Source organism: Dama dama, chromosome 5 (genome assembly GCF_033118175.1).
Source record: "Dama dama isolate Ldn47 chromosome 5, ASM3311817v1, whole genome shotgun sequence".
Classification (NCBI taxonomy): domain Eukaryota; kingdom Metazoa; phylum Chordata; class Mammalia; order Artiodactyla; family Cervidae; genus Dama; species Dama dama.
Window position 1 is genome coordinate 74,017,709 of NC_083685.1, and position 13,545 is coordinate 74,031,253.

Here is a 13,545-nt window from a genome sequence, read left to right on the forward strand (position 1 = left end):
TTGGACTTTGTGGCTCAAAACTTTGTCAAACAACACTTCACCACCATCACCACCACCATTTCACCATCAGCACCATAAATCCACATATTTGGGGTAGATCTGAGTGACAGAGAGCATGCTGTTTTCTGAATTGTATGTATTGTTTGTATTGTATATGTCTGTATTGTATTGTCTGTATTATATGAATTTCCTTCATATAATTACTGTCTTAAGATAGTTTTATAATGAGCATTGTTGCATTACTTGGTTCTCTATACCACTATCTAGTCAATTCTCTCCCCAGAAACAAGTCCATCTCTCTTGCAAAGAGGTTCCTGAATTAGTATCTCACCACTTTGCCACACTTCTACCAATATTTGTGAAAAGCAGAGGCAGTTATAGTTCAGGAAAAAAACTACACAAACTGCTTTGAAAATATTGACTTTTGAATATTAATTCCACTCAGAGTATTTTCATTATTTTATTTCATTTGAAAATAGTTTATAACAGGTGCACTTACATTTGTTAGCAAATATCTGGTAGTAATCTATTCCAAAACTTTTGCAAAACTTAATAAATAATTTCATTTCAATGATGGGTGTTTAAAAATGCATTTAACCATTGTGCCAACTACCTAAAATTCACCAGGGCCTCATCCTCTGGGCAACTATTAAAGTATGTTTGAAAATTCATGATCTATAAGACAAAGAAAAGAAAAATAATATTTGCTTGCTCTTGTTCCTGTAATTGCTATTTGGCCTTCTTGTCTAAGGTCAACTTGCATTAGAGGCCTCTTGCAATCCTTTATATAAAATGATTAGTCAGAGAGCCCCAGCTTTAGCACTTTTCAATTTCAAAGTCTTGTTATAAAGGTAAGTGATACAGCTGAGGTAGGTAGAGAGAGTTTAGGAGAATGACTTCAATCTAAGACATTATTTGATGCAAACTTTCCATTTTAATCAAACAAGCCTCAATGAAGACATAAGAAATATATCAGTTGACAACATAAATATCAAAACCTGCTTTGTGGAGAAAATAAGACTATGGTCTATGCTATAAAGTTTTCTCTCACACACACAAAATTGAAAGATCTTGTGTGTAAAACCAAACTGTGTCCTCTTTTAGAAGATTAAAGTAATCACTTTGTATAAAAAATGAACTGTCATATACAGGAATTAAAAAACTGAATGAGACCTGAAATGCTAGCTCATAAAATACTAAATGACAAAAAGTTATCTTCTAGGCCCCTAAAAGCAAAAATGGTTACAAATTCCCTTGGGGGAAACGAGGCACCTCTTTAACTCTTTCTGCAATCTTAGCTAAGGTTTTCACAACATCTTTGACTTGGTCTACCACTTGGGAATTAGAAGGCTTTTGGGTTTTATTCTTATTTTATTTTGGAAGTGAAACACGTGTCAAACAGAAGATCATTTTTAAAAGATAGCTCTACTGTTGGTTAAGAATTGTCTTTCTTGGGGAAAGTAGGGAGAGGAATCAAGTTTAGAAGCAAGGAATAAATTTAGGGATGATTTACAAAAAATACATACAATCTAAAATAAGGGAAAACAGTAAGTTAAACTAGGGTGGTAAATGTTTGATACCCTTAATGTGTATTATAAATGAATACTGAATATATTTCAAATTTAAACTCAGTGAATTTTGCAAATAGACAAGATATAGGAGAAAAATAAATGAGCAAAGGATGACTTCAAGGATTTTTGTCTGAGCAACCAGGGCAATAAAATTTGTATACACTGAAACAAAGGAATTACCAAAAGATAATTTCAGTGTATGTGGAGGTGGTGGTAGTGGTAGTGGGACTGGTTGGTTAACTTTGAGTATTAGTTATTAAACATTTAAAGTTTGAGAGCTCTCTCAGATAAGTCGGTGGTAGTTAGCAGATGTTAGGATATATGAGTCTACTGTTCAAAGAAGATACTGGGAACCTCTCTTTGTTTTTGCCTGCACATCTGATAGACATATTCATGTTAAAACAAAAATTGCACTGAACAAGTTGAACAGGCAAGGAAGACTTTATTCAAGACTATTATATTAAGAGAGAGATATATAAGAACTGAATTCCACGTGGAACAAAGGGCTGAAGGGTTTTTAAGAGCTATGGTGGGGCTGGGGAGATGTTAGGCTATTGTTTTGTGTTTGCTAACTGACTTTGTCTAAAGTATAAGTGAACATACATATATCTTCATGACATGAGGTAGTTTTACAACTTGCAACAAGTTGCCCACCAAACTTAGACTTCTGCTCTCCCATAGAAATCAGGATATTCCTTGATGGCTATATTTTAAAGGGATGTCTCCCACATCCTTGAAAGCAACACTCATCGTTGTACAGTTGGCAAGAGGCTTTGAAAAGGATTCACATCTCAAAGAGTTAAAGAAATAATTTACTATTGCAAGTTTTCTAAAGAAAAAAAATCTAAGAAAATGGGTGGGGGAAGAGCTCTTGCAGTTAAGTCAGCTGGCTTCTAGAAGGACAGGAAGTAAGAAGGAAGTTAGACATAGAAGGAGGAAGAACCCTGCTTCAAATTAGCAGAACTGAAGGAACTATTAACAGTGTCTTGTTCAGTCTTTAATAATGTAGCCATATAATTTATTTCTTAATGCACTTCACTTTGAGAGTGAAAGAGGACAGTATTAATAATTAAACTGGATAATAGGTATAGAATAGACTACCATACATTAAACTTGGATGGATGGTTAGTCTTCCTTTACATTCCATTTTCATGCAGGTTAGAGGAGAGAGTGTCATAAAATGTAGTACAACCATGAAGATAAATAAAATTTACCTTAAAATACTATCTGATCAAATTGCTAAGAAAAGCTGTATTGATACCAAAGACTTGAGGACTCTGAGATCACAAACTCCCTCCTTAATCAGTTACTTTAACACCTAACAGTGTACCTTGTATATGGTAAATGGTCAATATTTATTGATTAAATATTGATTTGATTGAATTGATTGATTGATTGATTAAAGTAATGTTTACATTAAAATTAAAGTAATTTTAATTTAAAGTAAAATTAAAGTAATGATTAAAGTAATCAAATAGGTTGATTAAAGTAATGATGAGGGTAGAAAAAGAAAGCCAAATTTGGTGACAACATGTTAAGCCTCAAAGACTGCAAATACAGTTGTAAAATGAATAGAAATGAAAACATCAGAATGTGTGATGCCTGCTGCTTTGTTTCATATGGGATTAAGCTTATAGTATACAGCCAGGGGAGAGGAGAAACATATATTTACCTAGTGGTATCCATAATGTTATTTGCTGCATTCTGTTTTATATTTTCTTCCTATGGAATGGGCTTGTTTCCCATTAGTGCTTCATGAATTAACCATTATTGCCACCAATGTAATTAAAATATCGATTGCCAAGAGGAAGTGAAAATTAAGCTTTTACTCATCCTGTAAAAACTTATAGAGTCCTACTACATGCCTTTCCTTGCAATAGGTCCCTGGGATAGCAGGTAATTATCTTGGCTGTACCAACCTGGGGGTGGAGTTGAATTGAAACAGTGCCAAGTGTCATTTTATAGCTCCAGACTCTTCAGATAAATGGCAAATTATCTTCTCTAACTCTGATTCTAAGCAGTGAATACTGTCTGGCATATTTCACAAATAGCGTTTGTATGGATGAAGGTGGTTTCTCTGTCAGGGTGGCATGGCTTCCTCTTATTGGGGTACCCAGGAGCCCTGCCACTACCAAGGGAATCCACTCATGGTTGCACCCAGCATCAATGTTATATCTATGTCTACTTCAGGTGTCCCTACTGTAGTAAAATATTATTTAACTTTCCATTAGGTCCTTGTTTTTGTTTTTTACTAGAACTCATTTGAATTTCTTATACCTGACTTTATCTTAACAGGGTGAATTCAGTCCCCACTAGTACAGTGGTGAATCAGATTTTTAACATTCACTATAGGTATCATTTACTGAGAATATGATATGTAATGGTCACTATCATAATTATTACAATGACTCAATGAATTTGGCATTGTTGTCATCTCTAGTTTATATATAGAAGTTTAAGTCACTTTCTCAATATCAAGCATCCCTAATCCAGGGTACAGTTCAGTCATTATTTCTTAGCATCAAGAAGCTTGATATTTCTGTTAGGAGCATCCACATGATCTCACCACTCTTGCATGCCAGAAATGCACAGAAATGGCCTAGTATGCTGAATGTGCACTATAAGGCCACAAGCAGGGAACAGCCATGCAACGCAGATAGGAGAAATGTATGGACGCAGAGCTCAAAGCCTTAAAGCATATTAAGTCATGCAATAAAGTGCAAAATACCCTTGCTATTCAATCTGAATGAGGTATGGGTAGATTGCTGCAGGTGTAGAGAGAATGGGGAAGAGGGTGCTACCTAGAGATAAACCTGAAATATTAAGTTGCAAAAGATTATCTGGTGTTTTGAATGTCATTCTAGCATTTGGGCTTCATTCTGCTGCAACAAAAATATGTATAAGTATATGATTAGATTTGTGTTTTTAAAGAAATTGAGAGAGATTTCTCTCGGAGCAATGCAGAGACTGGAGAAAATGAGGATGCTCAGTTTGGAGGCTCTTGTAGTTGCATAAGCAAGAGATAGCTGATCAGGTGCAATGGTCATGAAAATTAAAAGAAGCAGCAGAGTGAAAATGACCTTCCTGGAGTAGATCTATAGAATTTAGCAATTGACTGAAGAAGAGGAAATTGTCAGCAATGCCTGAAATTCCTCATGATTCCTTATACTAATACTTTACAATGATTTCCTTATGATGAGAGCAAGCTCCCACACAATCTAGCCTCTAGTCACTTCCTTAACCTCACCTCATACTTCTCTTCCCCTTTCTCACTCCCTCCAGTTTTACTGACTGACCTTCCTCTTGGAACTTAGCAGATAAGCTTGCAGTTGAGAGCTTTTTGTATTTCTCTTCCCTTTTTCTGGAATAATTCTCTTCCAGAAAAGTCTTCAAATTCTCAGGTTTTACTTTCTGAGTAAGGTTCTTATTTGTTAAACACTTAAAATTATACACACACACACACACACACACACACATCAATATACACAAAATGTTCCCAGTTTTGAGATGGGAAATGGATTTTGGTCTATGGCATTGAAACATCCATCACTGCCTATGATCTACTGATGTTGTATGAAGTACCTACCTTAATGCCAAACCTGTAGCAGATACTTAGCCAATTTTCAAACCTAGCTACAGAAGCAGAAAGGAACTAAAAATGACCATTTTTACATCCATGTGATATCAAATCTTCTGACAAAATTAGTGCTCGAAATAAAAATAAAGCCTTCCAGTTCAAGATGGTGGAGAAGAAGGATATATGCTCATCTCCTCCTCCAACAACACCAAAATTGCAACTAGCTATTGAACAGCCATTGGCAGGAGGATGACGGAACCCACCAAAGAAAGATACCTCACATCCAAAGACAAAGAAAATGCCACAGTGAGATGGTAGGATGGGTGCAATCATGATAAAATCAAACCCTATACCTGCCAGGTGGGTGACCCACAGACTGGAGAATAATAATACCAAAGAAGCTCTTGAACTGTTCTGAAGCTTCTAAACCCCACATCAGGCTTCCCAGCTTGGGAACCCAACAAAGGGACTGGGAATCCATAGGAAGTTTGGCCTTGCAGGCCAGCAGATTTGATTACAGGACTTCTAGAGGACTGGGAAAAACAGAGACTCCAGTCTTGGAGGGCATAAACAAAATAAACAAAATTTTGACTACACCAAGACCCAGAGGAGATGAACAGTGATCCCCATATGAAACTGAACCAAACCTACCTGCTAGTGTTGGAGGGCCTTCTATGGAGGCATGGGTCAGCAGAGGCCCACCACAGGGACAGGGGCACTGGAAGGTCCCCTTTGGCAGAAACCCTCTTGGAGTTCACCGTTCTACCATAGAGCATAGTCTCATTGTGGCTAAAGCAAAAACCATATTACATAAAGTTAATCATGATAAAAAAGCAGAAAGTTGTGTCCCAGATGAAGGGACAAGGTAAAACCCCAGAGAAACACTTAAATGAAGTGGAGATAGGCAAGCTTTCAGAAAAAGAATTCAGAATAATGATACTGAAGACAATCCAGGATCTCAGGAATGGAATGGAGGCAAAGATTGAGAAGATGCAGGATTGAGAAGAGAAATGTTTACCAAAGACCTTGAAGAACTAAATAACAAACAGAGATGGAAAATACACTAGAAGGAATCAATAGCAGAATAACTTAGGCAGAAAGACAGATAAATGACCTGGAGGGACAGAATGGTGGAAGTCACTGCCACTGAACAGAATATACAAAAAACAATGGAAAAAATGATGAATACGCCCTAAGAGACCTCTGGGACAACATTAAATGCACCAACATTCAGGAGGTCTCAGGAGGAGAAGAGAGAGAGAAAGGACCTGAGAAAATAGTTGAAGAGATAATGGCTGAAAACTTCCTAAACATGGGAAAGGAGATAGTTAAAGTTCAGGAAGCACAGAGAACCCCAGGAAAGATAAATCCAAGGAGGAACACACTGAGACTCATAGTAATTAAATTGAAAAAAAAATTAAAGACAGAGAGGAAATATAAAGGCAACAAGGGGAAAAATGACATAACATACAAGGGAAGTCCCATTAGATTATCAGCTGATTTCTCAACAGAAACTCTACAAACCAGAGGGAATGGCATATTCAAAGAGATGAAAGGGAAGAACTTACAACCAAGAATACTCTACCCAGCAAGACTCTCCTTCAGATTTGATGGAGAAATCTAAAGCTTTCCAGACAAGCAAAAGTTAACAAAATTCAGCACCACCAAACCAGCTCTACAGCAAATGATAAAGAAGTTTTCTAGGTGGAAACACAAGAAAAGGAAAAGATCTGCAGAAAATAAACCCAAAACAATCGAGAAAATGGCAATAGGATCATACATATCAATGATTACCTTAAATGGAAATGGATTAAATGCACCAACCAAAAGACATAGATTGGTTGGGTGGATGAAAACAGGTGCATATATCCACTTCCACTTACCACATCACTCAGCTTACACACCCCAAATTGTATGCATTTTTTTTATATATTGTTAAGTTAATCATGTTTCCATTATGGCTTGCAATTGTAATTATCTTTTTTGTCTGGCTGTTGATTGTGAAAACTGATTTTTTACTATTGCAATTATGTAACTATTACTCACTTAATATGATGTCATCATGATTGGTCAAAAGAAAGATAATAGAACTCTATATCTCCAAAACTAGGACCTAATAGAAAAACCTGTAGTTGCTTTCTACAATCCAGATGAATATCAGAATTATCCTGAACTCTTTTGAAAAACACAAATGCTCAGGTATTACTTTTTTTCTCCAGAGCTCCAGATATGCTTCTAATGAACTGTCATGTTTAAAAACAGCTGGACTATATGATAATCTTTTACTTTTATCTAGCTTGTTTCACTTTTTCTGTTTCACATTGAGTGCTCTCATTTCATTAGTTTGTTTTCTACTTTCTCCATCTCTTCTATTTCTTTTTAATATTCTTTCTCAAACCTTTATCAAGTGTATATATAAGTGTGTATAATATATATATATTTTAGAAAACTTATGAATTTCTGCCTAACTAAAAAATTTATTACACTTTCATTTCACTTTGACTTACTATGAATAGAATACTAGATATCTAATTTAAAAATAAATATGCAACAAGCACAAAAAGTTTACTGTATAACATAGGGAACTTTAGTCAATATTTTGCAATAATCTATGATGGGAAATGATTTCAAAAATAATATATGTGTATTTTTATAACCAAGTCAACTTGTTGTACACCTGAAACAGAAGTCAACTATACTTCAATAAAATGTATACATTTTAAACAAAGAAAATTATTGTCATGAAGCTAAAAATTAAGTTGATACAAAGGGAAAAAGATATTCCAAAGACATGATTTAAACAGTCAGCTTATTTCAGGCCCTTTAGCAATCTCATCTGGAAGAATGACATTTTTAACCACAGACACATAAGTGGTTTTCTACCACAAAGAGAGAAGAGATGTTTGCTAAACTGAAAATAGGGTTATCTGGGGTTTCATCTGTTTGTTATCTATCAATGGCATAATCTGGGACTTCGGTGTAGAAGACATCCATGAAAATTCAAATTGTCCTTCACTCAACGATGAAATTAAGCCAATTTGCTAAAAATAAATTTATCAAATGAAATTAATGAAATTTACTTTGTCACAAATGACTGATTGTAAAAATTTTCTGAAATTTCATAGATTTGGTTTTAATAAATTAAGAAAGATTTAAGTGACTCAATGGGAATATTTTAGGAGCCTAGCAGGAATATACAATTTTGATCCCTCAGCTGTAACATAATTTTATGAACAGTATTAGAGTTCTAAATGTATGTATATATTTATTTTAAAATGTGAATTATAGATTCTGTAACCAAAGTTTCAGTACGTTATATAAGAACATTTCAGGTTAATATAATTTGAAGCAAAAAAAAAAAAATCTTAAATTTATAATCTTTAACAGTTTCAGAATTCATTTGGTAATTTCTGGTGGCATTTTAAATTTCAATTGTTACACATAGAAATTAGTTGCCACAATTTATTACATACAATCTATTATGTATACTATCTATTATGTTATGTGGTTGCTCCTGTCATTTCCTTGTTTATTTCTATTTATAGAGTCTTGTTATATTTATTTCTTCGCAGTATACATGTCTTGCTTTCACGCTTGAACACTTTTACTCTTTGATACTGAATCTTGCTTCTAACAGCTAAAGAGTTAATATTTTCAATTTATCATTGTTAGATACCAAAATTTCAGCATTTCATAAGTGATGTGAGTCTTTTAATTATTTCAAATTTATTTTAAAAGTTTTTGGATGCTATTTTTTACTTTCCAAAAATAAAGAATATTGGGTTTAATGTGTTGTGTATATGCTGTTCATGGGATTCCTCAGGTAAGAATACTGACTTGGGTGAGTATTCTTGATGATGACAATAATGATGATGATATAGTAATTTTTAAATTCTTACAGTTATTTTGCATTCTTGGATAATCAATGTTTTGTGATTGCTGAAAAGCAACTACTACTTAGCAAGCTATGAGCTAGGTATCAGGAATACATTTATGAAAATAAAATTTCTTCAAGACAGACTAGAAAACAGGCATATGTTAGATCTTATGACATAACATATGCATAATTCTAATACAGAGAATGGAAAAGAGTATGGAGGTTCCTTAAGAAGTTAAAAGTAAAGCTACCTTATGATTCAGCATGATTCAAAGGAATACATGCAACCCAATACTCATTGCATTGCTATTCACAGTATCCAAAGCATGGAAGTAACTGAAGTATTCATTAGCAGAGGAAAGAATAAAGAAAATGTGGTACATATATCCAATATGGGCATTTAACATTAATATTAAATGGAATATTACTCAACCATTAAAACAAATGAAATAATGCCATTTGCAGAATGGATGGACTCAGAGATTGTCAAACAGAGTGAAGTAAATCAGAGAAGGAGAAATATCATATGACATCCCTTATATGTCTATATAAGGGAATCTAAAAATATATTATGTGAATGCATTTTATTTACAAACCAGAAACAGACTCACAGACTTAGAAAATTAATTTATGCTTTCCAGAGGGGAAGGCTGGGGGGAAGGGATAGTTAAGGAGTTTGGGATAGATATGTACACCCTACCTTCCCCCACTTAGTCGCTCAGTCATGTCCAACTCTTGTGATGCTATGGACTGTAGCCTGCCTGGCTCCTCTGTCCTTAAAATTCTCCAGGCAAGAATACTGGAGTGAGTTGCCATTCCCTTCTCCAAGTTCATTCCCTTCTGACCCAGGGATTGAACCTAGGTCTCCTGAATTTCAGGCAAATTCTTTACCATCTGAACCACCAGGAAAACCCAATATATACACACTGCTATATTTAAAAATGGATAACCAACAAGCACTTACTGTATACCTCATAGAAATTGGCTTAATGTTATGTGGCAGCCTGGATGGTAAGGGAGTTTAGGGGATAATAGATACACATACATGTAAGGCTGAGTCCCTTTGCTGTCCTCCTGAAACTATTACAACATTGCTAATCTGCTATATTCCAATATAAAATAAAAAGCTTAAAAAAAGACAAACAAATAAACAGACATATATTGTCTTATGACACAACTTATGCAGAATTCTAATACAGATAAGATTAGAAATTGATCTTTCTTAATCCTCTGTGGCAATATTTCTACTAGCAAATGACTCTGATATATTTATATCAACTTTTATAATTAGCTATAATAAGAAATGTCTCATTTTTATTAAATGTATTGAAATCTGTTGGCAAATAATATTCTTGAATTTCACAGCATATATATATAATTCAAGAGCTTCACATTTTTATAGCAATCATATTACATATTATGATATCATGTTTAAGTAATAGATATCTTTTGTAATAGAACTTGAAAATTATTAATAATCCTTGATATTGTAAATCTGAGGGATTATATTCCGAATTTTCTTCATGAAGTTATTGAGTGATGTTCAATGATCTATAAGCTCCAAGTATATAGATATACATATATATTAACTTTAACCTGTTTAGGAGAAACTAAATAGTATAGAGAGTATAGGTTCATAGTGTTGTACAAAATGGCTGCTCTTTGTCAAGTACTTAGAAAAAATGGATTGGCTGTGTGGCAAAATATTAACCAATCTTTCCTTCTAAAGCCATTCAAAAAACTATAGTTTTCATGCTTTCTTCTTGTTGAAAAAAAGGGACTTAACTGATTTCCATATTTGAATAAACTTATCTGATTCTGAGCTCTTAATTTTGATTTTTGGTTGCCTTAAAATAAATTCAATGGGCATGGATACTATTATAGTCTTTAAGACAAAATAAAAAAAATATGCTTCATGAATACAGAGATAGTTTCTCCCTACAAACTATAAATGTTTTTTAAAAAGTGATAATGCCCAGGATTGTCCAAAGTAGTAGACCCTGATACACCCATGTAGGAATGCAAACTTTTACATTTATACTGGGCAAGTTGACAATATATAGCAAGAACCTTAAAATTCTTCATAAAGTTTTACAAGAAATTCCCCACTAAGAACTTATTTTTAAAAATAATTATTAATGTGGACAGAGAGTTATACATAACTATGTTTATCTTATAATTTGTATAAGATAGCAAATGGTTGACAACAACCTAAGTGTCAAGTGATAGAGAAGCAATAAGGAAATACCAAAGGGACTATGTTGTGGCCAGTAATCAAAATGTTTCTGTGGATTATTTAATAATATGTGAATTTTCTTACAGTAGAGTTTTTGGATATAAACACAGCATTCTGCAATATACACATACGAAGGATCATTTTAATTTTGTCCACTCTACCTCTATCAATATCAGGATATGGAACTAAGGTCTTAGGAGAGCAATGTTTCTACATGTGATAGGGTTGCCAATGGGCACTGATATCTGTTTCTATTTTCTTCTGAGGAAGAAAGACTGCATTTGCAGTTATATATGGCTCCACAGCTCCTAACCTCCCCCTTCCCATGGCTTTCTGAAGTGCCTGCAAAACAGCTTTGTGATACCTGGTTTTCTTTCCTACACTCCTACATCTGAATGGTTTTTCCCATATTATCTCTGTCTTGTTAGTTTGAATTGTCTGCAGTATGTGGCTTTATCCTGCAATGGAGCCTCATTTGGCTTGTTTTGAGAACTCACTAGCTCCAGATCAGTTCTTTGCCTGGACTGCTGTAATTTCCAGTGTTTATAGGCTATTTCAGATTTCTCTGTATAACAGGTCATCAGAGGTCGCCAAGTGTTCTCTTCATTTCCTGCTGCGTAGGCACTGACATCATGGAGGCCTCCTTGCCTTCAGTGTTTTGTTGCCAGTTATGGGGAAACTAACAAAGAAAGTGGAGAAATTAACAAAATGGTGTGACTCAGGCTCTCTTGCCCCACTCCCTCTCACCCTGTGTTCTGTAAACAATGACTTTGTGACTTTGCATGGTAACAGCTGAGATCACTTACAGCACTGCACGTGTGTGTCATGTTGTACCCCTTGGCCACGAGCCACTTTTATTCTGCACAAATATACAAATCCTATCTGAGGATCCCCTGGTTGCTGTTGCCCCGAGAGAATTAACATGCCTGCAGTTTCTACAGCTCCCCAAGTGTTTTTCCAGCTTCCTCGCTGGCACCTTGTCTAACCTGGTTTCAGCAAACAGTGCAAGAAGCAAGACACCAGTCAATCATATTTTACAACTTGTGGGAGTGCTTAGCATTTTTGTAGATTTTTCTTTTTTTCGGGAGGGGGCTGTTTTACTGTCCTGGTTGCTGCTTTAACTTTAGGGAGAAACAAATATATTAATATAACAATAGCAGTAAAATTGTATTGTCAGAGCTACAATCAGCACAGAATCCTGAACAGATATATTTGAGTCCTTATAGTAAGCAGCACTATGCTTGAAGTGGTGAAGATAGAAGAATTATGAGAATAAACAATAGCAGTGTAAGGGATTATAAGAAATTGTCCTGCATAAAAGAGACGGACAAGATATTGATCAAGAATGTGAGTTCTAATTACAGATTAACCATTAACATTTATATGATTTTTAAAATACTGTCATGTATTTATGTATGTTTTCTTTCTTTCTTTCTTTTCTTTTTTTTCTTTTGGCTGAGCTGAGTCTTCATCGTTGCATAGGCTTTCTCTAGTTGGGGAGAGCAGGAGTTACTCTCTAGTGGTGGGTGGGCTTCTCACTGATGTGGCTTCTCTTGTGGCAGACCATGGGCTCTAGGTGTGTACTTAGTAACCGTGGTTCATGAGCTCTAGAATGCAGGCTCAGTAGTTGAGATGCATGGGCTTCGGTGTCCCATGGCATGTAGAATCTCCCTGGACCAGGGATCGAAGCCATGTCCCCTGCATTGGCAGGCAAATTCTTTACCACTGGATGGCTGGGGAAGTCCTACATGATTTTGGGTGAGTAAAATGTCATCTTAGTTTCAGACTTCTGATATGTTAAATAGTTGAATCTTGTTTCCTTTTGGCTTAGACTTATGATTTTCTGTGAGAATAACATACACTTCATATTACATGTATAGGGTCAGTCATCTAGAATTACTCAAAATCTTATAGAAGTTTTCCTTTCCAGATGAAAATCTAATTTATTTACAAGGACATCTAGTGTCTACAGCCAACATTCCAGCATTTCTATTTACTCTGCCTAAACCTAAACCCTCTCTTCAACCTATGTGAAGGTTAAAATTCCAAAATGTATATCAACACTTCTTTTTACTCCTTTGCTCTTGCTCATATATGATTTTCTTACCTTGTTCCAAGAGGAAATCTTTGCCTCTAGTTGCCTATTGAAACTGCCCCCTCAAATCACCAAATACTTCCCTTAAGAAGACATCATGCATTACCCCAGTGAAAAAATGCTCTTCCTCCTCAGATAGACATTTGATCAAATTCTGCCTTAAATCACTGCTATCTGAAAATATGTTTG